The 26,296-nt window shown below is 39.8% G+C and overlaps 1 protein-coding gene and 1 pseudogene across 6 annotated transcripts in view; one reads left to right on the top strand and one right to left on the bottom strand.

Moving 5' to 3' along the window:
* MPP7 (MAGUK p55 scaffold protein 7) overlaps positions 1 to 26,296 on the bottom strand; it is a 313,879-nt gene that overhangs the window by 248,435 nt on the left and 39,148 nt on the right. The window lies entirely within an intron of this gene.
* Positions 16,867 to 17,935, top strand: LOC112670277 (mitochondrial carrier homolog 2-like; annotated as a pseudogene).

The following is a 26,296-nucleotide window of genomic DNA, read 5'->3' as shown; positions in this document are numbered from 1 at the left end:
TGACCCAGCAATTGCACTGCTGGGGATTTACCCCAAAGATACAGATGCAATGAAACGCCGGGACACCTGCACCCCGATGTTTCTAGCAGCAATGTCCACAATAGCCAAACTGTGGAAGGAGCCTCGGTGTCCATTGACAGATGAATGGATAAAGAAGATGTGGTTTATGTATACAATGGAATATTACTCAGCCATTAGAAATGACCAATACCCACCATTTGCTTCGATGTGGATGGAACTGGAGGGTATTATGCTGAGTGAAATAAGTCAATTGGAGAAGGACAAACATTATATGGTCTCATTCATTTGGGGAATATAAAAAATAGTGAAAGGGAATAAAGGGGAAAGGAGAAAAAAATGAGTGGGAAATATCAGAAAGGGAGACAGACCATGAGAGACTCCTAACTCTGGGAAACGAACTAGGGGTGGTGGAAGGGGAGGTGAGGGGGGTGGGGGTGACTGGGTGACGGGCACTGAGGGGGGCACTTGATGGGATGAGCACTGGGTGTTATTCTATATGTTGGCAAATTGAACACCAATAAAAAATAAATTTATTAAAAAAAAAGAATGTGACGGAAAAGTCTGAAACACAAAAACAAACAAAAAACCGCCAAGGTGTGCAGGGACAGAAAAGAGGAGATACCATATGGAAGCCAGGAAAAAAAAAAAAAAAAAGGAAGCCAAGAGTCAGTCACTCCCTATTCACACATTCTTGGGAGAAGACAGGCCCACACACAAGAAAGGACAAAGACACACTCTGTGCACATGGATGCCACTCAAAATTAGAGAAAATTAGAAAAATTAGAGGCCTGCTCACACAGGCCTTTCCCCAAATGGCATCTTAGTGGGGTCCCCTGGTCTCCCTTCCTAAAATCTCCACACAGCCCCTCAGCCACTTGAGGTTTCTTGGTGCTTATCACAACCTGTGATGGATACATCATTTGTCTTGTCTATGGTTCAGTCTTTCCTAGTCAAATACCAGCCACAAGGGGGCAAAGACATTTATCTATGTCACTCACTGCTGAATTCCAACTGTCTTAGCACAGGGCTTGCCACAGTAGGTGGCTCCGTAAATATTTGCTGAATGAAGAATGAATGTGTGAACACTGGAATCTCTACCAATTTTAGCTATAATAATATCACACAAGATATGCTATGCCTTATCCCATTCCCGGGTGTCCTGCCCAAAGGAGGAAGACTTGCTAATCTCACTGATCATAAAGTAAAACACTAGACCAAAGGTAAAGGAGGCAAATTCCCTAACTAAAGACATTAAATGGCTGGTGGTTATGACTTGTGCCCTTTGGCACTTCTGGCTCCTACTCTCCCCACCACCACCTATGCTGGTGCCAGTCAGCTCACCTCCTGATCACTCTCTGCATCCCACGTGGGTTGGACCATACCCGTGCTCATTGCACACCTGCTTTCTCACACAAACATCCACTGACTTGAGCCTTCACAAGGCTCAAGGGCCTGACTTGTCTTCCTCCTTGTGGAAGAATGTGGGCCACCTCCTCTGTAATGACTTTTTTTTTTCTTCAATGGAGAAGCCTAGCATGGACCATTGCCTCAGCCAACAACACTGCCCACTGTCTACTATTTGAATTTTTTTCTGATGAAAAAATTTTCTAAGTTTCTATTTAAAATTTAATAGCATTTGCCATATATCCACCTCCCAAAAGTCCCAAAAAGAGAGGAGGAAAAATACTATATAACCACAAATTAGTCCTTGTAAACCAAGCAGCATCTCTTACTAGATACAACAGAATCCACTACCTTTCGCCTCCAAATCCTAAGCTGTCCTGATTTTATCTCCCTGAACATCTCTCTCCCCTGCTGTCTTTAACTTGCTTAAGTATTTAGGGATGGAGAGAATGGAGATCTGCAACCTACTCCAAAATCCTTCAACAGACAGAGGAAGGATGGTGGACAGAGGGAGGGGGAGACAGAAAGCACACACAGCACAAGGTCATCAGTTATTGGCTGAAAGGTAGGCAACATGGGTATTCACCATACTGGTCTATTTTTCTGTAGGTTTGAAATTTGGGTGATAAAAGGGTTTTGAGAGGAGGAGGGGGGGAGGAGAGGGATGAGGGGAGGAGGATGAGAGGGAGGAGGGGGGAGGAGGAGGGGAAGGAAGAAGAATAGCAACAACAACTTCCAAGTCTCCTGGCCTCTCCTATCTTGGAGTTGGGGGTCTCCCTGGGGCCCTACACAGCCTACTCAGCAAACGCACAGGTCCTGGAATTGTTCTGACCCCACTTCAAACCCTCCAGCACGCTGCCTCCAGCATCCTCTTTCTACTGTACTGAAGTGATGGCATTACTGTTCTAAGGGGAACTATCTGATGACTCAACAGCACTATCACGATACAGTTGAAACTCCCTAAAATGATACCCTCTGTCCATAGCAGTTTCTTTAATTGCAAAAATCACACAGACACCCCTCTCAAAGTTCCTCTGACACTACCGGCAGATCCCTGAAGGTACCACGTTATTTTATGCCATGTATAACTTGCTCACTCTTTCCTCTACTTGCTTCAAAATATGGGTTTAATAGTATGTAACTGCATGTTTACTATCATACCGCCTAATGCTGAGCAGTGTGAACACAAAGAACCATTGTGAGTAACCAGAAGGTCTAAAGTACACATTTACACCTTCGCTTACTCAAATTTGCTTATTACTATCCAGTAATTCCTCTTAGCAGCAGCAGAGGGTGCCATAATTTCACTTTTAAAGAGGAAAATTAGAGTCCTGCACACAAAAGCAACTTTCACAATTTCAGATGCAGTGTTTTTCATTTTTTTTTATTTTTATTTATTTATGATAGTCACACACACAGAGAGAGAGAGAGAGAGAGAGGCAGAGACACAGGCAGAGGGAGAAGCAGGCTCCATGCACCGGGAGCCCGACGTGGGATTCGATCCCGGGTCTCCAGGATCGCACCCTGGGCCAAAGGCAGATGCCAAACTGCTGCGCCACCCAGGGATCCCCAGATGCAGTGTTAAAGTCTAAAAAATGTATTTCTAACAAGTAGGGAATCTGAAAATGAAAACTTCCAGTATCAAGTTGGTTTGAATAGGGTTTTTTAATTAAAAAAAGAAACCACATGATAATACATCAAAATTCTCCATGTGATTGTACCACTGAACCAACAATCAAACTTGAAGGAGTTTATCCTAAGAAATAATCAAACAAGGATGTAACAATCTGAATGAAATACAATGAGAAAAGGTTCTGGTTTTTTTTGTTTTGTTTTGTTTTGTTTTTTTAAGATTTCATTTATTCATGAGAGACACAGAGAGAGAGAGAGACACAAGCAGAGGGAGAAGCAGGCTCATCTCAGGGAGCCCAACATGCGACTCGATCCCAGTACTCCAGGATCACGCCCTGGTCCAAAGGCAGGTGCCAAACCACTGAGCTACCCAGGCATCCCAAGGTTTGGGTTATTAATGACACTATTTTTATTGCAGAGTTATGGCTTTGCTCACAATATGGACATGGAACTGACTCTAACACACAGGTATTCTGATTCCAATCTATCTGCAACAATTTAGGAAGACTCTACTTCCCACCACCTCTTTATTCAAGCTTTTGTAATTTGTTTTATTTCGGGCCTTCTGGTCCACACTTTCCTAAGCTAGTTTCCCAGCCGCATCTTCAGTTTTGGTTTCACAATTCCAGAAGTACTGACAACTTGAACAGTGACTACATTTTAGACAGGCCTGTACATCTCAAATTTTCTGGAACTCTCAAAATTCACCTCTACATTTTGTGAGTTAACTCATATTTGCTTGTAGTCCTCCAAAATTTATCAAAGTCCTATGATTTGCAGAGTACAAAACCAAGCTACAAAAGGCTATACCAAACTATAAACATACTTAGATTGGATGATCTTAAAATTAACTCCACTTCCCAAATTCTGAATCTATGCATCTGGATTTTATTCTGTGGTTTTACTCATTACCTTCAGGAACTCAAGTAAACTGAGGCATGTCATACTCAGAATATTCTGAAGCAGGCATCCTGCTGTGTAAACTGTAATCACTATTAGGGCTCATCCTCATCCAGAAGGATGGACGTTGGGACTGAAGAAAGAATGGAACTCCCCAGAGTACCTCAGAATTTTATTAGGCTTTCCATAAGATTAATAAATCAGTTATTACTTGAGCGTGAGTCAAATTCCAGGAAGGCAGCATCAATTCTCATAAATACAGTCTCCCTGTTAATGTCTTCCACTTTCCAGACAATCTGCTACCAGTCATTGTTTTCTTCAATAGGTAATAGGTAAAAATACAAGAAACGTGTCTAGAAGACAAAGCATTAAGAGGCAACAGATAAGATTGTTTTCCAAGGGGGGCAAAATCATCTCTTATCAGTGAAAACTCAACAGACATGTGGGACTATCTGAAATCAGAAGAGAGAGGAAACATTAAAAAGTGAATACGCTGATCAGAAAAGTTTCCAAGTCACATACCTGTCCAGCAGAAACCTCCACTTACCAGACAGCTCCAAGTGTACTCTGTTTCCTAAAAAGAGCCTCTTCTCATTTGCAGCTCTTTAAAGATTAGACTATTTTTTTCTATTTTTAGCAATAATAATACTAATATAATGAAAATAATAAGCTGACAAGGGGGAATGTACTACAATGTCAAGGAGAGCTGCCAGCTAAAAATGGACCAGGGAAAATAGGTTTTTTATAGTTTAAAGGTTGCTGAAAAAGCTCATGTGGTTAGCCAGATCAATAGAAAAAAGAACAAGGACCTAGAAAAGATAAGGACTCTAACTTCTCTGCATACTAAGAAATTAGGCCAAACTGGAGGGGATTAATCAGAAAGAGGAAAAAAATAAATCTGCGCTACCACTGTCTCAGCATCAAGGAAATCTGTAAATATGTAGAAAACAGGTTTGCTAATTACTTTTCCTTACCACTAGCTAGGCTTCTATTAAAATTTACAATGAAAGGTTCTGGCCATTTTAAATGTTTGACATAGAAGAGGCTATATCAGAATATTTACACCTTTATAAGTCTTCATCAGATTAGCTGTTAACTTTTTGTGATACAAAAAGTTCCAGACAAGTATAAAAGAATAAAATCTGTCTCAGGTTGGTAGTTAACAGTTGTGACCAAGATGTTTTTGGTTTTATTTTACAAAATGTGCTCATTTCTAACACGAGAAACGAACTTATTTTAATATAATACTTCTCCACACTTTAAAAATCAGCAATGGTGTTATGTACTTATAGGCAGCTTTTAACAATTCTATCATATTTGTACTAACCCAGATGATTCACACTGACAAAACATTTTAATAACTTGATCACAAAACCATATGAACCATATGAATTTTAATATTATAAATACTATTTTTAAAGGTAGAATCTATTCTGCATAGGGTAAAAAGAATGTAATATTTAGTTCTCAAGTCTGAATTATCAGTATGTTATTTTAGTTTTGTATATCAGAATCTAAGTTACAGGTACAAAAAAAAAATATTGCTAGCCAAATGAACAAAGTTTAGCTGAATCTCTGTAGCATGCAAATCAAATTTAAAATTTTTTTTCTATTACTTTATATTGTATTAAATATCAAAAGCTCAGGACTGAACTAAATATTTAATCAGGTTAAATTCTGAATATGTTTCTGTTTTGTCTCGTCTGTAAAAGTATGCAAATACATCACATAGATTTAAAAAAAAAATTACAATGAAAAATTCTTCCTAACTTCTGCAGCATTTACACAGTGAACCAAGCAATTATGTCCACTTGATTGCTCCAGACATAATTTTCTAATTATTAAAAGGATATTTTTACTGTGTCTACTCCTATGTGAATTATTTTCAGTTGCATTCTGATCTTTTTGGATTAAGAAAATAGGACAATGTCTCAAAAAATTCTTTTTACTCTTCCCCAAACCATCACCTGAGAACATTTCTAAAACCATTACTTTCACCAAGTAGCCAAGTTTTCAAAGAGAAAAATCATAGCTGTCAAGTTCTGAAATCTGGCTAAGCATATTTTGTGGTTCAAGCGCTATGTTTCTTTTTGCACTAATCCTTCAAGAGTAAACTGCTATGGAGAGGAACAAGTGAAGAAAAGGACCCCAATAAAAGGTTAGCATTTGGAAAGCAGGGGGGCATTACTGTAACACATGTTTAGGTGAGGGAGGGATTACCTAAAACTACTGGGCTTCAGGTCCTAAGTACTAATTTTGCAAGGCTATGGAAATACAACTAACTAAATCAGGACTGCAACATCCTGAGGTAATAATCTGATCTTACCTTTTTTAATATGAAGGATGCCTAGATTCACTGTACTTTAAGTAGTAAATAAACCAGAGATGATACTTACAACCTACCAGACAGAATTATCCTGAATGGCAATAATAAGTATTATACAGAGAGTCATAAAAGAGATTTACCTCAAAATGAAAACTTGGGCAGATTACATTCAGCTGACTAATTCTGCTACCTCTACTCTAAGTAGGTCTCCCAACCACAAGCATAGGAATGGCTGACAGGGGAAAAAACAAGGTAAGACTTGCTATCTTACTCATCTCTAGTTCAGTGCTGGCTGTAAATCAAGGCAACCTGCCCAAACACATAAAACAACTTAATGACGATCTAAGAGAGAGCTGTTGGATGTATGCAATCAGGAAACCTGTACAGAATCAAAGGCTAAGCTATTGAGGCCTCACATGTAATTGCTATGTTCTATGGCTCTGAAAACAATTAAAGAATGGGAGGGGCAGGAATCTGCAATCAAATACTACACAGGCATTTGCCATTTTCATGGCACCTAGGAATTATTGAATTTTCGGCATTTCACCCCTTTTATTCCCTAAATGTTCGTATACATTCTAATACAGTACAAAGGTACTTTGACGGGAAAAGTATAGAAAAAGGATAAGAATGCATTTTTTTTCTTAAGTCTACAAATGTATTATTGAAATACTTTCTCCTAGTCAATTCTGCAAATTAACAAAATTCTAATCACAGAGCTCAATGGATCAGAGCATCCTAATCCAGAAAAATAAAAGAGTATTCTCCTATTTGTGGGTTAAATAACTAGGAATATTTCTAATAATTAGCTCCAGCACTGGGAGGAGGAAAGGAGGAGAGAGACAGTAAATATCACACTCAAATTCAAGTATCTTACTTTGCTTAGGACTAGTGTAACATCAATCTATATAAACTATTTTTCGGACTTCATAGAAGAGCCTGGAAATGCTACCATTTGTATAGACACACACGGCTGATTTTCTTGCTCCAACAATCAGAAGCATGCCTACCTCAGGTCAGCTCAGGACACGAGAACCATGAAAAAGGAGATTCTGGAGTTCAGGACAACTGACGAAAGCATGTCTAGACAGGGACGATGGGAGGGCAGTGGTGGCTCACGTGACAGGAAGAGGCATTGAGGGACCAAAGAGGAATTAAGGGCACATACAGCCTCCTTGCAATTCCTTCCAGATGACACTCTGCAGGAGCTGCAGCTAAACCATTAGGATTACTATCTCCCAGACTAGTTCTGTCAATTGCAAACTCCCAAAAGCCTCTCAGGTTTCTAGTTGTCTATAGAAGAAAAGCCTATTGGGGCACCTGGGTGGGGCAGTCAGTTAAGCATCTGACTCTTGGTTTTGGCTCATGTCCTGATCTCAGAGTTGTGAGATCCAGCCTCATGTCTGGCTCCATGCTGATCGTGGAGCCTGCCTAATATTCTCTCTCTCTGCCCCTCCCACTCATGCGCTCTCTCAAGTAAACAAATCTTAAAAAATAAATAAAAGTCTATTAATTCTAAGAATTCTAATAACAAGCAAATAAATACACCAGAGAAAGCATCTTCAGCACAGATTCTGCTCCCAGGAATTTTCACTAAAGACATCATTTACATGTGTTTGAAAATACAGATGTGCAAGAAACTTACAAATCATCACTGATGACCAAAAAAAAAAGGGAGGAGGAAGGGTTAATGATCTAAAATGGTTTAAAAAAATGAGTTAAAAGTACAAACAGGGAAGAGGGTTAGGATATAAAATCCAACTAAATTTTTAGGCTATACTTTTTGTACTTTTTAAAATTCATCACTACTTATTCAATTCTTACTTACCTAATTAACAACAAAGAATTATACACATTACAGTAATTTTTTGAAACTCAAATACCAGACTATGGGTCACAAGTCCCTCATGGGTCTCAAGGCCTATTTATTGTTATACTTAATACATTTATGTAAGTATCTGTATGGCTTTCCCCTCCATTAAACTATAAATTCCTTAAGAACAAAGGGGAATATAAATTATATTCCACAATGCCAGGCACAGCAATGCTCATTAAATGTACACTGAGTATATAACTAAAAAGAAACACATCTGACCTAAGGCTACATATGTGACCACACGGGCACTTGGCTAAAGTCATAACTGTAAGTTCTCTGAGCTATGTCAGCCTGACCAATGAAAAGGATAAAGATAGTTCTCAGAAACCCTATACGTTTCAAAAAGTTCCATAATCCCTTAGAAGTTTCTAGGTTTCCTAGATCGAATTTATCCCCCACTAAAACAACCCACCGTAGATTAAAAACCAAATGACTCATCTGGAGAGTCAATTTACACAGTGTTAAAAAGCAGCCAATACAGATCAGTGATTCATGTCATGGCACAGATTATAAATAACATCATTTATCTGGTGCCTGGAAGGGAAATCAAGGTTTGTGCTATACAAACCAATTATATTTCCCTTATATTCCATAATTATGATCAGCAAACCAGAATACAAAGTATTCTGTATGAACGGATTTTTTTTCATGAGAAATATAAGCTTGTTTCTATGAATGTTAACTTTTTTACACTGGGCTCTACATTTATACTGACTATGTACTGATCAACATAGATGACTTCTTCAAACTTCTTATGGATCCCCAGCAACAATACACATTGCTCATACAATGTAATAAACATTTTAAATCATTTTTACATTCAAAAATTATAATAGTATTTCATATTTCCTATTTTTTCCACTAATAAATGCATTTTGTGACAATGCATATTGCCTTCAAATTCAACCAAACTTCTCACCTCAGGTTATTAAAGTAACATTTTCCAAAGGCAAACTATGGAAACTGTAAAACTCAGTGGTTTTCAAAGGTTAAGGGGGAGGAAGGGACAAATCAGCAGAAAATAGGATTTTTCAAGGCAGTGAAACTACTCCCTATGATACTAAAACAGCAGATACATGTAATTATACACTTTTCCAAACACATAGACTATGCAACACCAAAAGTGAACTTAATATGAACTGTCAACTCTGGGTGATAACCATGTGCCTGAGTGAGTTCACCAACAAAGAGAGCACTCTGGTGGAATATGCTGAAAACAGAGGAGGCTATGCATGTTTGGGGCAGAGTATAAGGGCATCTCTGTACCTTCCATTCCATTTTACTATAAACTTAAAACTGCTCTGAGAAATAGTCTATTTTAAAAATTTTAAAATATTTTTTCCTTCAAACAGGAATAAATTCTTTATTAGTAAATCATTATTTTGTAGTCAATATTTACTGAACATCATTAGTGAACACTTGTAATCTAATTTTTCCTAAGTTTAATTTCTTTCTTTTTAAAGATTTATTTATTATTTATGATAGACACACGGGGAGGGGGGGCAGAGACACAGGAGGAGGGAGAAGCAGGCTCCATGCCAGGAGCCCGATGTGGAACTCGATCCCGGGACTCCAGGATTGCGCCCTGGGCCAAGGGCAGGCGCCAAACCGCTAAGCCACCCAGGGATCCCCTCCTAAGTTTAATTTCTATTTTGAATCATCAGGGGATCCCTGGGTGGCGCAGCGGTTTGGCGCCTGCCTTTGGCCCAGGGCGCGATCCTGGAGACCCGGGATCGAATCCCACGTCGGGCTCCCTGCATGGAGCCTGCTTCTCCCTCTGCCTGTGTCTCTGCCTCTCTCTCTCTCTCTCTCTCTGTGACTATCATAAAAAAAAAAAAAAAAAAAAATTTAAAAAAAAAAATCTATTTTGAATCATCAGTAAACATAATACATAATTTCTGCAGTTCTTGCAATTTTCTGTTAAGTTCATTAAGATGTTCCACCATGTGTCTTTACTGAAGCCATCTTTCAACATTACACAACACACTTCCATCTTCCCACAAATTGAAAAAGTGAGAATCATTCACTAAAAAAAAAAAAAAAACACAACCCCCCAAAAAAGTGTCTTACATGCAAATTCTTGACAAATCCTTTCCTGTGGTCTACTAACACTTAAGGTATGAAAGAGCAAGCAATTGGTATACTGATCCCATATTTGTTAACAATTTTTCAGAACTCAGTAGTATGTTGGTAGTACTGTGCGAATAACATTCTTCCAAATGTCTTCAAGGATTCTCTCTAGGGTGCCATAAATACATCTTAGTCAATGTCTGTTGATTCATCTTGAAATGAAACTTTCTGATTTAATAACCTTCTGGATAAACACTGTCTCTATGTAATCTTGTCACCAACAGGGCTTCTAAAAATATTATTCAGAAGTAAAACACTTTAAATTTTCTTTTCTTCCTAGGTTCTAACACAGTGTTCAAAGTTTCCTGGCAGGCTGGCAAATGAAGCAATTTTGAATTCTATAATGTATTTGGGTTTAAGTAAGCAATTGTGTGGCCTTGTACCTGGCTAGCCACATGAGTCATTCTAAGAGTTATAACTGAATTCATGAAGGAATTTTGCATCTTACTTTGCCCTACCAGACCTTTAAAAAATTAAAAATCTACGCAACATAAGGTGGACATTTTGTTTTAAGGTACCAGAATAGTCTACTTGGTACCTCTGCTTCACGTAATAACATTCCATGCAAATGAGGTTTTGAGTTAAGAAAGAATTAAGGTACACAAGTTAAATGTGAGGTCATCTTTTATTAAATTACCTAATTAATGCCAAACTCTTCATTTCAGGTCTCTATGTTTATCTTGTTAATTTACTGTTTTCCAGCTTTCATTCAAAAGCTTTTCATTATGATGGGAGGATAAGTATCTCAAACTTGAATCATTTAAAAGATGAATTTAAAGGGGCATTGGTATTTACAGTTTCAGAAAATCACTTTTTTCAAAATATTTTTAAGCTACTTTTATTCTAAGAATGATTAAAACAGGGGATTCCTGGGTGGCTCAGCAGTTTAGCGCCTGCCTTTGGCCCAGGGCATGATCCTGGAGTCCCGGGATCGAGTCCCACATTGGGCTCCCTGCATGGAGCCTGCTTCTCCTTCTGCCTGTGTCTGTTTCTCTCTGTGTGTCTCTCATGAATGAATAAATAAAATCTTTTTAAAAAAGTAAAATAGGAAAAGATAAAATATTAGTTTTCATTTAACAATTAAAATTCTGAAGAAGTAGTACATTATAATATTGCATTCATACATAATCAAAATTTGGGGGAAATTACTCTTATAAAGCTCTGAGGCTAGTGGTCCCTTAAAATTTTATCAGGCCCCTTAATAGAATGAAATTCAATTATTTGTTTTTAGTAATAAACATTTTTATTTCTTAAAAAAAAAAAGCCCCAAAAATCTCATCAAAACAAAACTTGGCTAACAGTTAACTTCAAAGTCAATCACAATAACTATAGCAGTTATGGAAATTAACACAATCTATGCTCCACTTAACACCACCTAATACCAGACAAAGAGGAGGAGAAAAAGAAAAACTAGAAAAGCTGGACAAGTCTTTTTTAAAGGAATGTTTGAAAGGTTAAAAAAAAAAAAGTCTTCCAAAGCAGGACTTGAATGGCCAAGATCTGAAAAATCTGAAAGATCTGAAAGAATTTAGCCAGAGATGCACCCAACATTCTGCACTGCTTTTCCCTGAGTACATTCCGAGTTCGTAAGCAGCAGAGATAAGAGGCTGAGAAGATAAGACAAATGTCAGAAAGCAGGGAGGCATCAAAGAGAGCCCCTGTTGGTGTGGCAGGCTGGGAAGACAGAAACTGGATTTCAGGACCATAAGGTGGCCAGGATGTGAAGGGTCAAGATTCCAGAGGGAAGAAAAGCACAAAAGAGTGAGTCTGGCAATCCAAGCTACTTTTCTGGTCCAAGTATTCACTGATTGATAAGCAAATGAGAGCAGGGGGTAGGGAAAATGAATACAATGCAGCTGCTAAGAGAATGAGAAGCTGAGCAAAGATGCAGTCTGTCTCACTGGAGCAGAAAGATCAAAACTGGAGTTGACAGCCTAACAAGGGAGAGAGGCACAACTATGTCCCACCCGCTTTCAGTTGGTACCCCGAAAGGCCTGAAGTCCGTTGACACCTCTAAAGAACTGCACCTGTGAGGTAAAGGGGAAACTGGAAATGCATGAGTCATTATAAATGCATCACACTCTGAATCAGCTCACCCGCTGATTGAATTCAGGTGGCTGCCCCTATTCTAACTGCCTCACAGAAACTAAACTATCACCAGAAGCCTCTTCAATTGTCCATCATGACCAATATTCAATCAAGAATCACTAGACTTGAAACACCTGGGTGGCTCAATCAGTTAAGCAACTCATGATTTCGGCTCAGGTCATGGTCTATGGGTTGTGAGATAGAGCTCCGGTGTCTGCTTCTCTCTCTCTCTCTCTCTCTCTCTCTCAAAACTAAAAAAAAAAATCTTTTTAAAAAATCACTAGACTTTTCAAGAGACAGAACCAATAGAAAAAGACAAATGAAAGAAATTCACAGGTAATCCACATAGTGGAATTATCAGATGTGGACATTACTGATCACAGTTTATACTGAAGACATTTAAACCATAAAAGAGAATTTCACCAGTACCAAGACAAGTACCAATTCCACACAGTGGAATTATCAGATGTGGACATTACTGATCACAGTTTATATTGAAGACATTTAAACCATAAAGGAGAATTTCACCAAGGTCTAGAATCCCATTTGCAAGTAGACCAAATGCACAGCCAGAGCAGACAACCACTGGGCTTTCAAGTCAACCAAATCTAGTTTCAAGGTTTCAATCCAAGCCCTTTCACTTACCAGCTTTCTTTTCCCCTAAAGAATTTTCACATCATTTACGAGGATGAACTTTCAGTGTCTAGCATAGAATAGTCCAAAAAATTAGGTCATGATGGTCAATAATCGTTACACCATGATTACCTTATCCCAGAACTAAGTTCCCTGCACACTCTCCTTTCATATAGCAGAGTAATGCATTACTATCAATTCCCAACAAAAGCATCTTTCAAGTGAAAAAAAATGTCTATTTTTGTTTTGAATCACCAATAATGTATTCCAGAGCTACCAATGCTATTCAGAAAAAATATTTCATAAACAGTAAAAGAAAACAAAGTATTTATTAATTCATATTCTGACTCCTCCCCCTAAAAAAGATCTGAGGTAGCTTACAGAGACAAATACAAGCAAGAAACAAGGGTTTTGGTTTTTGCCCATAGTGTTTTGTTTTATTTTTCAATGAGAAAAGGGCAGACTATGGTCTGATAGATACAAAAGTTAGATATAAAAGTTTCTAGGGGGATCCCTGGGTGGCGCAGCGGTTTGGCGCCTGCCTTTGGCCCAGGGCGTGATCCTGGAGACCCGGGATCGAATCCCACGTCGGGCTCCCTGTGTGGATCCTGCTTCTCCCTCTGCCTGTATCTCTGCCTCTCTCTCTCTCTCTCTCTCTCTCTCTCTGTGACTATCATAAATAAATAAAAAATTTAAAAAAATAAAAAATAAAAAAAATAAAAGTTTCTAGGGAAGGTACCATAATCCTGAGCTGACACAGTACATACATAAAAACACGCACTTCTGTAGATCTTGGCAATGGTATTTACAGCACCATTACTCTGTCTGACCCACAACCCACTGAGGTGAGGTATACCTCCGCTTTACCCTTCTGTACCAGATCCTTGAGACAAGAAGAGGACAGGCCCAAGTCTAGAACTCAATGTTCCTTCCACACTGTCATGTTCACGCTGCCTTTCCCCGCAAGACCAAAGCTGATATGACCAAGATGATAGAAAAGAACAAAAAAGGTCTTTTCCAGCACATAGTACTGAAAGTCTGCAGCATGCCCATACATACAACTGTTTGGTAAGTTTTAATTTCACTTAGGACAGATTAAATTCATGGCTTTACTATTACTTTTACTTGAATAGTAACTAAACGCATTCAATGAACGCTTCCTGAGCCACTACCAGGCCTGACACTGGAATCGCAGATAAAGATGACAGCATCCCTACTGTGAGGAGCCCGCTGTGGACTGGAGGAGAGCGCTCCACATAGAACAGGAGGGTGGGGCAAGAGGCTGTAGAAACATGACATTGTCGCACCACGCTAGGCAGCCACTAACAGGAAGGAAGGGCGGGTGAATGAAGTGTCGTACCAGAACTTCTACTCAGACTGAATGGCTGAGGCTCCTCACCTGTGACATCCCACCCTCCTCCCCCATTTCCTTTTAACTCTAAAACATATCAGCTCAGGGATCCCTGGGGGGCTCAGCAGTTTGGCGCCTGCCTTTGGCCCGGGGCGTGATCCTGGAGTCCCGGGATCGATTCCCGCATCGGGCTCCCAGCGTGGAGCCTGCTTCTCCCTCTGCCTGTGTCTCTGCCCTTCTCTCTATGTCTATCATGAATAAATAAATAATCTTAAAAAAAATAAAAAATACAATATATCAGCTCAAAGCTAAACAGAAACAGCTATGTGTCAGTAATTAAATCAGCAGCTCCCAAACTTTGGTCTTTCATATCACCACCACCCTCCCAATTTTTACAACACATAAAAAACACATAATTTCTAACTCAATGATAAGCACCAGAGAATCCTGCAAAGTCATTTTATAAGTAGAAATTCAAAGAAGACATCTATGATCTAACACTCGCTGCATGTTTCCTCCCCCATGAGCATGAGGCATGCAACCACCAGCTTCATACAGCAAAGGGACAGCCCTTTCTGCCCACAGGTCCTGTCCCCAAGTTACTTAAATAAACTAAGCTGCACCGGATACAATGTCTCAAAGTTTTTTTCTTAATCTTTGTTCTCGAGCATCCTGTAAGAATACTGTGATAATAAATATGTATTTGGTCTTCTCCCAGGCTCATAAAATCCTTAGAATTTCCAAAGTGCTTAAAAGCAATCAAAGGTGTCTTTTGCTATTCATCACATCCCCCACTCCTTTCAAGCAACCCTGAGTTGAGGTTACTGAGGTGACTTCTGGAAAACCTCTAAGTATGGAGGCTGACTGCCAGGGGAGCCAACTAAATGATTTGGGTTAGCACTTTCAGTCCCTGGAGGTCGGAGGGGCTGGATACTGATCCCAATCACCCATGTCCAATGAAAGCCCAAAAGGACAGAGTTCGGGGAGCTTCCAAGGTTGGTGAACACAAGGAGGCATGGGGAGAGTGGTGCACAGGAGAGGGTATCCAACTCCATGTCCCTCTCCCCTTTACCTTGTCCTCTGCATCTCTTCCACCTGGCTGTTCTGAGTTATATGTTATAAGAAACTGGTCATCTAGTAAGCAAACGGTTTTCCTGAGTTCAGTGAACTACTTCAGCAAAGTAATTGAACCTGAGGACGGAGTGCTAGGAACCTCTGGTTTAGGGCTGGTGGGTCAGAAGCACAGGTGACAACATGAACTCGCTTCTGAAAAGGGGGAGGGGAGGGCCAGTCTTGTGTGGGACTGGCCTACTACTGCCCCTAGGCTGTGTCAGAATGGAGTTAAGCTGTGGGATATCCAGCTGGTGTCAGAGACCTGCCTGATGTGTGAGCCCCAGATTCAATTCCAGAGGCAAGGCTTCAGTTTCCAGAAAAGGCAGCTCCAGAGAAGACAGGGCTGCAGGGACCAAGGAGAAGTCTCACCCTAGGGAGGACCAGGAGGAGCAACTGGGACCAGAGAACTGGATGCTGGCCTGGTAGGCAAAGAAAATTACCCCATCCCTCTACCCACTACCCCTCCAGAAACCCTCACTTTGTTTCCTAGAGTTGAGTCTCTCATGGTTTGTCTCCCTCCCTTCCCCTATGATCCTCTGCACTGTTTGTTTCTTATATTCCATATATGAGTGAAACCATATGATAATTGTCTTTCTCTAACTTATTTCACTTAGCATAATACCCTCCAGTTCCAACCATGTTTATGTAAGTGGTAAGTATTCGCCCTTTCCGATGGCTAAGTAATATTCCATAGTGTGTATATAAATATGTATATATGTGTATACACACACACACACACACCTTCTTTATCCTGAATTTGGTGATGGGCGTGAAGGAGGGCACATGATGTGAGCACTGGGTGTTAGACGCAACTGATAAATTGAACACTACATCTGAAACAAAGCATGTACTATATACTGGCTAACTGAATTTAAATTCTTAAAAAAAGTAAATAAGTACAGTGAGGAAACCCAGTGCTCACTCGAGACCATCGGAGCCATAGCACCAGCCTGACACATGAGAGGCTGAGGTTTTAAATTCCACCTGCCTGGTATCTGCCATAATCGCAGAATTAGAGTGGAAATCGGCAAGATGGACACCAGCCTTGGTCTTGGAGGGTTTTCTAAACAAAAGAGAATTTCAGACTACAAACATCAGTACCCAGAATCTAACTACAGAGCCCAAGCATGAATCTATGCCGTCCCCAACAGCTTGAGCAAACATATGGAAGTGGGAAGCCGAAGACACGTTAGAGAAACTGTTTATTACAGTTGGGATAAAATAAAAGGTATGTGTTGGAATGACAGTGGGAGTTAAGATTAGAAAAGAACAGCCAGACTGAGGAGTTTATATGAGGAAGGTGGCCCAAGAAGGAAAGGGCATGTTCTGAACCGTGTCTGAAAGATTAATTTACTGGAACAACGGTAGAAACACTGTTGATATTCAGAAATCTAAAAATACTGTTCAGTCCGCGGGTGCCATCACGGCGGACGCAGCCAGTCAGGTGCTCCTGGGCCCGGGCCTCACCATCCTGTCCCAGCCGCTCATGTACGTGAAGGTGCTCATCCAGGTGGGATATGAGCCTCTTCCTCCTCCAACAAGAGGATGAAATATTTTTGGGCGGCAAGTATGTCAGCTTCCTGGTCTGTTTTGTTATGCTCGGCACATTGCAATCATCGATGGGAAGCGTGGGTTGTTCACAGGCTTAACTCCAAGACTGTGTTCAGGTGTCCTTGGAACTGTGGTCCGTGGTAAAGTTTTACAGCATTACCAGGAATGTGACAAGGTCGAGGATTTAGGCTCTGGAAATGTACAGAAAGAAGTCACACCTTCCTTCGACCAAGTTATCAAGGAGACAACTCGAGAAATGATGGCCCGTTCCGCTGCTACCCTCATCACACATCCCTTCCACGTGATCACACTGAGATCTATGGTACACTTCATTGGCAGAGAATCCAAGTACTGTGGACTTTATGACTCCATAGTAACCATCTATCGCGAAGAGGGCCTCCTAGGATTTTTTGCGGGTCTTATTCCTCGCCTCCTAGGTGACATCGTTTCTTTGTGGCTCTGTAACTCACTGGCCTACCTCATCAATACCTATGCACTGGACAGTAGGGTTTCTACCACGAGTGAGATGAAGAGTTATTCCCAAGCTGTCACGGGATTTTTTGTCAGTATGTTGACCTATCCCTTTGTGCTTGTCTCTAATCTTATGGCTGTCAACAACTGGGCTTGCTGGTGGATCCCCTCCTTACTCCCCAATATATACTTCTTGGATAGATTGCTGGTGCATGCTACAAAAAGAGGGAAATATGAGCCGAGGAAATAGCTTGTTTTTCCAGAAGGTCCCCCTTTGGGAAGACTTATTGTTGTGACTTGAGAATGTTAATTTGAAGATGTGGGGCAGGGACAGTGACATTTCTATAGTCCCAGATGCACAGAATTATGGGAGAGAAGGTTGATTTCTATACAGTGTGGCGCGCTTTTTTTAATAATCATTTAATCTTGGGAAAATGGAGGTGTTCGATGTCTGCCTTTTTTGTTCTTTTTCCCAGCACTACATAATTTACCACTGATAGTCTCCTTCTGTTATCCTGAAACGGGCCGTTTTTGCTCCAGAGTCCTTATTTAAACAGGGAAGGAAAAAAAAAAGTTGCATTTTACGAGGGGTATAGGCAGGTCGTCATGTGATTTGAATCTTAATTTTAAAGCTTTGTAAAATTGTAAGGCTTTCTCAAGAAAGAAAGAATTCCATAAAACTTAAGAAATATAATAAGGTAAATTACATGGGAGATTATTAATTACCTTTCTTTAGTAGACCCTAAAGCCTCAGCAGCCATCAGAATCTGCCTCCCATTAAATGCTTCTAAGCACGTTTGATTAACCCTGTCTCTCATCCTTCAAAAAAAAAAAAAAGAATCTATTGCTATAATGACCCTGGAAAATCTCTCCACTGGGTATCCTCTCCTTCAGTCTCTTACTGCAAAGTAACAAATTGTTGCCAACAACAAAAACAAAGAGAAAATTACAGAGAACAAGCAAGATTTGGAAAGGAAGACATAATGGCTTCCTCCCTCCCACCCAGCGACCACACAAAAGAAATTCTTGTCGTAAAAATATGAGAAGCAAATACTGTAGCAGTGGCCTCTTCTCTAAGAGTGAAGTCTTTGCCAGTCCCTGAATTATATCATTATACAGTTATAAGTGTATATCAGATTTTCTGTACAGATTATCATCTTATAATCTTTTCTTCAGTTTTTAATTGTCGTTGTTGTTGCAGAAAGTGAGTAATTTGCTTTTCCTTCCTACCTGGTAATGCACACTTAGATCCACAGGGCACTTAGGATATTGACCACCTCGCATGTCATACTCTCAGTTAGGCACGTTAGCATTCACAGGAGAAAAAATGCCATTTTAGAGGGAAATAATTTCAACTCAAGCATAAAGCTCCTATTTACTCAGGCCTTTTTAAAGCAGGTTCAAATGCTCTAGGATGAGAAAGCATATGGTTTCACTAATTTAATCCACTGGGATGTTGCCAAATGAGTAAGCACTTAATTTGCTGCTTCTCAGACTTCTCTATCAAAGGAGCAGCGCCCATAATATTAGAGTGAGCATGCAGGGGTCTCCTCTCTCCCTCAGGGTTTAGGAATACAGCCTGAAGCTCATGAGCAGCCTACCTTGAAATGTCTTTGATGTCTCTTACTTTGTCTCAAAAAGTAATGTAAATTTTATATTCTATTCAATATTATCTGCATTTGTTTTAATATAAAAATGTTTTGCATTACCCACTTTTTCCCCCAAAAAAACCCTTCAGTAAAGATGATCTAGGAAAATTGAAAAAAAAATACTGTTCAGAAGACACTTTCTCTACCAGTTTTATTAGCAGAGGTCATGGGTAAGAAGATAGAAATGAGCAGAGACATCCCGGGAAACACTAAGTGGCCGGAGATGTAGGAAACACCAGCATCACGCACCGTGCTGAGGTGCTGACGAAACAGCACTCAACACCTACACCCCATCAGGAAATGAGGAAAAAGAAGACAAGAGATCATCCCCTAAGTTTCCAACAGAGGTACTGAGTTTCTATTGCTACTATTTTTAAAGACAGGTGCACCTGAGCCAACAGATGAATGATACAAAGATAAACAAGGAGTACTTAAAGGGACAGAATTAGCAGCCCAGGTCACATCAAAAGGCCTTTATACCTAAAAAAATAATTAGCATATTTATTATGAGTCAGCCACTTCCTTTTTGCACTGGGTATACTGTGGTGAACAAAACAGATATGGCCCTTCCTTTCATAGAGCTGCCAAAGCAAAAAGATGGAACACAGAAGTACTCAAATACATGAATAACCAATAAACTACTAACTGTGATAAACACAGTAAAGAAAAAGTGGGTTGGTTAATACTATTTGAAAGAATGAATATGGGAGGGGGACATATCTTACATTGGGTAAACAGGTGTTAAAAAGAAAACCACAGGCCCAATATGGCATCAGTTAGGCCACGACCCAAACTGGGGCTTAGTTCCTAATCTAATGGCAGTCTGAACCTCCCCCAGAAATGCAGGGGGCGTCAGTCAAGAATTTTCCAGGGATGCCTGGGTGGCTCAGTTGGTTAAGTGTCTCTCTTTGGCTCAGGTCAGGATCCCAAAGTCCTGGGATCGAATCCCACATCAGGCTCCCTGCTCAGTAGGGAGTCTGCTTCTTTCCCTCCCTTTGCTTCTCCCCTGTACCCCACCTCAAATAAACAAAATCTCTAAGAAAAATGTTTCTCCAATCAGGTCAATGAGGTTGCCACACAGGCCCTCTCCATCCCACAATGGGAGATGAGGTTATCTGCATGGTAAGAGTCCCCCTATCCTTCCCCCTAAGGGAAAACTGTCTTGCCTAGAACCACCCTTTTCCCTTGCTGATAACTTTCTTGCCCCACTTAAAAAAAACCTCCCATTTTGTAGAACTCAGAGCTCCCCTCTTCTTGCTAGGAGGGATACTGCCCAATACTCGAATCATTTAATCAAGCCAATTAGATCCTCAAATTTACCTGAATATTGTTTTTTTTAACAGAGGGAAGTTACTCTAAGAAGGTGAAATTAAACAGACCTGAATTAAAGGGGTATGGAGGGGACAATCAAGTGAGAGAGGAGCGCATTCTAGCAGAAGGTCCATCATGAGCTGAGGTTCTCAGGAAGAGCCCAGGGTACTGAAAGGGCAGTGTGGCTGAAACATAATGAGCCACAGAGAAATTGTGATAAAATTTGAAAGGAAATGTAGGCAGGAGTTAGATCATACAGCACCTTGTAAGCCATTTTATTGTCTGTATTTTTACATTTTATTGTCTGTATTTTTCCATTTTATTGTCTAAAAGGCACTTGCAAAAACAGTTGGGAAAAGGTTAGGGCATAATATTTCAGACTCACACTATTCTTCCTTATTACAAATAATAGGGAGCAAATTCATCTCTGATTACATTTTGCTTTTGCTCAAGAGTGAGGACTTTCTTTTCCTATAATTACTGGGACTTCCTTATGCGTTTTGATCACCTTTAATTATCAACTCATGACTCATAAAGCATTCAAGCTGTCAAAACAACAACAAAAGAAACCTATTGCAAATGCAATAATTTTTTCAACTCCCAGACTGACAGGTCTTAAATAGTAATGTCAAAAGTGTTCCCTAATAACGAACCATATTATAACTAATCTACTTAATAAGAACACAAAAGTAATGCTTCCATTCAGACAATATTTAAATATGGAAGGGCAATATGACATAAGAAACTGGTGTATGAAGATGAGGTTGAGGGGTGCCTGGGTAGCTCAGTCAGTTAGGCATCTGCCTTTGGCTCAGGTCATGATACTGGGGTCCTGGGACTGAGCCTTAGCAGGGAACCTGCTCTCCCTCTCTCTCTCCTCCTACTTATGCTGTCATGCTCTTTCTCCATCAAATAAATAAAAACAAAAAAAGAGATTGAATTGTTACAAATTAACTATGAAAGCTTATGATTTACTCTTACCAGAATCAAGATTTTCTTAGTAACAAAAAAATAGTACTACTAACAAAAAGAATTGTTCAAAGCACCTCACCCCTATAAACTCATTCAATCTCATAACAACCCTGTCCAATACTTAATATAGGTTTATCCCTAATTTATAGATAAGAAGATTTAGGGAGATGGTTTAAGTAGCTTGCCCGAGGTGGCTCAGCCCAGAGTTTTAACTACTGGACACAATACCTCCCAATAATGTGCCACTCTCATGCCAGAGCTTTCCTGAGAGGTCGGATTTCAGCTGGTTTCCTGGATCCATTCTTGGAAGCAGGATATTATTCCCATGAGCCCAATTTGTGCCACAAGAAAACAAAGAAGACTAAGAACTAAGCTACTACAGGAAGAAAATGTAAGCACTCTCTGATCTTTATTTCCACAACTATCCTGTATTTAACAATGAGAGCAACAACAGCCATTTACTGAGCATCTCTTATTTGCTACACCAGTTATCATAGGAACCTCATTTGATATTCGTCACGAGCTATTATTAGTTCACATATATAGAAAATGAGATTAAGAAGTTCAGCAACTCTATTCTAAAGTTCCTCTTCTGCTTCTACCACACACTGTCTATAGGTCAAGACAGTTTCGCTGGAGCAGCAGAATCCATGGAATCAGGGATTATATAAATATCACTGCTTTTGTATAAAACCTTGTTCATCTGAATTAGGAGCTTTGTCAGAAGGAAAAAAACTTGCCCTGCTGTTCTCATTCCAATCTCTAGCATTAATAATGGAAAAAGGGAACCAACTAGGGTTTGCTACTTCCTTCCCAAGAAAGCTCCAAGACAATAGTTGTTCAATGCCATGTCCTCAACACCCAAAAAGGGGCTGGACTTCAGTAAGAGCTCAATCAATTGTGGTTGACTTTAACTGAATTTCATGAGTCTGGCTTATGTGAGATCAACTTGGGCCTAAGTCCTCCTCCTCTTTAGGATGCTAACGAACCAGGACACCTAAGCAAAAAGGTGAATCCATGCCATTTATAACAAAATCACCATCAACATAAAACCATGAATTATCCACAGAGGTTGGTCTGCAAAGTTTAACTATTTCAAAGATAAAACTAGTAAGTAGTGCTTCAAACTGAAAAAAATAATAATAATAAGATCACTGTATTTCAAAACTTTGATTCAAAGTGCGTAAGACTGAAGTATTCAAAAAGGATGGAATACCAGAAAAGAAGGAGACAGGAGTTGGGACTCTGGGAATCTGGACTCTGGGATTTTCCTAGTAAGAGCAACATGGCCACAGTCAGCCCTATAATCCCCAGGCCCGATTTTCCCCACAGGAAGGCTAAAGAGAGGAATTTGATGATCTCCTAGATCCAGAACAACTTCTCCGTCCAATGACTCAAAGCTGGAAGATGCCACTAGACTTTGAGATGGCCAGTTAGGAGGGTGACAAGCTTCAAGAATAAGGAGGTATTTGAGCTAGTCCTGGAGGGACCTGACAACCTCAATATGCCTGAGGATGAAGTTAAGGCCCATCTTAGCAGCTAAAAGAATCACTGACTATACTTTCATTTGGCAAAAAGTCATGAATTTCTCCTCCAATGCTACATTTACCAGGTATATATGGCGATCATCACAATACACAGGTAACCCAGCAGTCCAGGCTTTAAAAATGAAGTTCAAAAAAAAAAAAAAAAAAAAAGGAAAAAAAGAAGTTCAAGGGATGCCTGGGTGTCTCAGCATTTGAACGTCTGCCTTTGGCTCAGGGTATGATCCCAGAGTCCCGGGACTGAGTCCCACATAGGGTCCCACATAGGGACTGAACCCTATATAGGGCTTCCTATAGAGAGCCTGCTTCTCCCTCTGCCTGTGTCTCTGCCTCTCTCTGTGTCTCTCATGAATAAATAAATAAAATCTTTTCTAAAAATTGTAATAAAATAAATAAATAATGAAATTCAAAAACCATTCTTTTAATTTAAAAGAGAAAAAGAAACACCAAGAGTAGCAACCTACACTTTCCTTCCTAGATTGAGGGGAATTGGGCAGATACTTCACAATCCTGTTTATAGGACCCTCTTCACATGAATACACTTCATTCTGTTTTTCTTAGACGTTCAAGAGGAAATGAAAGCATTCACTGTAAAAGATGTATAAAAATATCAAATGACAAGTTAGAAATGTCTCTGAGGAATTTATCAGATAATACCAGCTGTACTGTTTGGGTTGCTGTTTTTGAGAAAGAGTTATAAAGCTTGAGAGTTGTTTGGAAGACCATAGTCCTTTGAAATCACTACATGTTACTTTTCCTCTAGTGACATTCAAGGACACCAAGGATCTCCTTGTGGGACTGCCCCCAACAATTTGTTTTTTGGATATTTTCATACAACAGTAAGTGAAACAGCTGGCTGAATCAGTAGAACTGAACTCAGTAATTAAAGGCAGGATCATTTTACCTTGTCATGCAAGGTAATGCAATTGGCATGTTTAATTTTTTAAAGAATTAAAATATTTCACAAAATGAATCAAAATATTTCACGAAATGAATCACAGACCTAAATGGAAAATGCAAAACTATAAAACTCCTAGAAAACAAGAGAAACTCTAGATGACCTTGGGCATGGTGATCCCTTTTTAGATACAATCCAGAAGCACAATCCATGCAGAAAATAACTGATGAAGTGGATTTCATTAAAATTGAAAAGTTCTATTCTGCAAAAGACAGTATCAACAGACAAGACAAGCCACAGGCTAGGAGAAAATACTTACAAAAGACACAGTTGATAAAGATGTTATACAAAGTATACAAAAAAACTTTTTTTTTGGTGGGGGGAGCACCTGGGTGGCTCAGTAGGTTAATTGTCTGCCTTAAGTTCCCATCAGGGTCTCAGGGTCCTAGGATCAAGCCTCTCATCGGGCTTCCTGCTCAGCAGGGAGCTACTTCTCCCACTGCCCCCTGCTTGTGCTCCCACTCTCTCTCTCAAATAAATAATATCTTTAAAAATAAATAAAATTTTTTAAAAAGATTTTAAGTGATCTCTACACCCAATGTGGGACTCGAACTTACAACCCCAAGATCAAAAGCTTCATGTTCCACTGACTGAGCCAGTCAGGCGTCCCCCAAAAAATTCTTAAAACAGACCATCTGATAAAAATTGGGCCAAAGAGTTTAAGAGACATCTCACCAAAGAAGATATACAGATGACAAAAAAGGCCTATCAACAGAGATCTCCACATCATGTCATTAGGGAAATGCAATTAAATAACAATGAGGTACCATGACCTGCTCATATGAATTGCCAAAATCTGGAACACCAACACCATAAAATCCTGGTGAGAACATAGAGCAACAAACATTCTCACTCATTGCTGGTAGGAATGCCAAACAGTACAACCACTCTGGAAGACAGTTTGGCAGCTTCTTAAAAAACACAGTCATTACACCATCCAGCAATCATGCTCATTGGTATCTACCCAAAGGAGTTAAAAACTTATGTTCACACAAAAACCTGCATGTGGATATTTGTAGCAGTTTTATTCATAACTCTCAAAACCTTAAAGTGACCAAGATGTCCTTCAGTAGGTAAATGGATTAATAAATTCTGTACATCTACACAATGGATTATTCACCACTAAAAGGAAATGAGGTATCAAGCTACGAAAACACATGGAGAAAACTTTTTTAAGATTTATCCATTTATTTTAGAGACAGAGCAAGCGAGCACAAGTGGAAGGGCAGAGGAAGAGAGAATCTCAAGCAGGCTCCCCACTGAGCATGCAGACCCCAATGTAGGGCTTGATCCCACAGCACGTCATGACCTGAGCCAAAACCAAGAGTCGGATGCTTAACCAACTGTACCACCCAGGAACCCCCACATGGAGGAAACTTAATGCATATTACTAAAGGGAGGAAACCAATCTGAGTAGACTACATACTGCAGAATTCCATTATAGGACATCCTAAAAGAGGCAAAACTATGAACACGGTAAAACTATGATTACAAGGTTTAGGAGTGAAGCAATAGTAGGTGGAACACAAAGGATTTTTAGAGCAGTGAGAATACTCTGTATGATGCCATGATGATGTGTACATGTCACTATACATTTGTCTAAACCCACAGAATAAGCAACATCAAGAGTGAACTATAAAAACAAACTATGGGCTTCAGGTGATTATGATGTGTCACTGTTGGTGCCTCAACTGTAACAATGTACCAGTCAGGGGGGATGTTTGTAACACAGGTCCCTATGGATGTGTGGGGGGGAGTTAGGGAGTCTATGGGACACTCTATATCTTCCCCCTCAATTTTGCTGTGAACCTGAAACTGCTCTAAAATAAAGTCTTACAAATGTTTTAAACTGCATGTGCTTAATTCCAAAAAACAGAAGGAAGCTCACATATATGATTTCTAAGAAAAATAATTAATCAAGATTTGAAATACACCTTTCCTATTTGCAGAAGTACTGACTATTTTTCTGGAACGAACAGAGAAATTTGAGGAATATGTTGTTTAAGGACAGGTGACAGTCACAGGCCACGGAACCCATGTGCTTTCACTGAGAAGGAAAAATATTAAGTGATGGGGCTAGAGGATCTATAACACCTCTAGAGTATGTCCTGAGTTGACCATGACAACACCTGCTAATATCACAGCAACTAACAATTCAGTAAAAGTCTGTTGGTATGTCAATAAAACATGATATAAGGAGGCTGTCCTTTTGCTAATCTGACTTGATCCAAAAGTATATTTAAAACTAATATAATGTATTATAGGAGTGCCTCCTTTAGGCACTCCTCCCTAAATATTGCTTTTCTTCAAACAAGACTTTGATAAATCTTGGATGGCAGGGAGCTTGTTTGTTCTCCCTAGGGACA

The sequence above is a fragment of the Canis lupus genome, chromosome 2 (assembly GCF_003254725.2).
Source record: "Canis lupus dingo isolate Sandy chromosome 2, ASM325472v2, whole genome shotgun sequence".
NCBI lineage: Eukaryota > Metazoa > Chordata > Mammalia > Carnivora > Canidae > Canis > Canis lupus.
The sequence above is the reverse complement of the archived record's forward strand: the minus strand, read 5'-3'. Positions and strand labels throughout refer to the sequence as shown.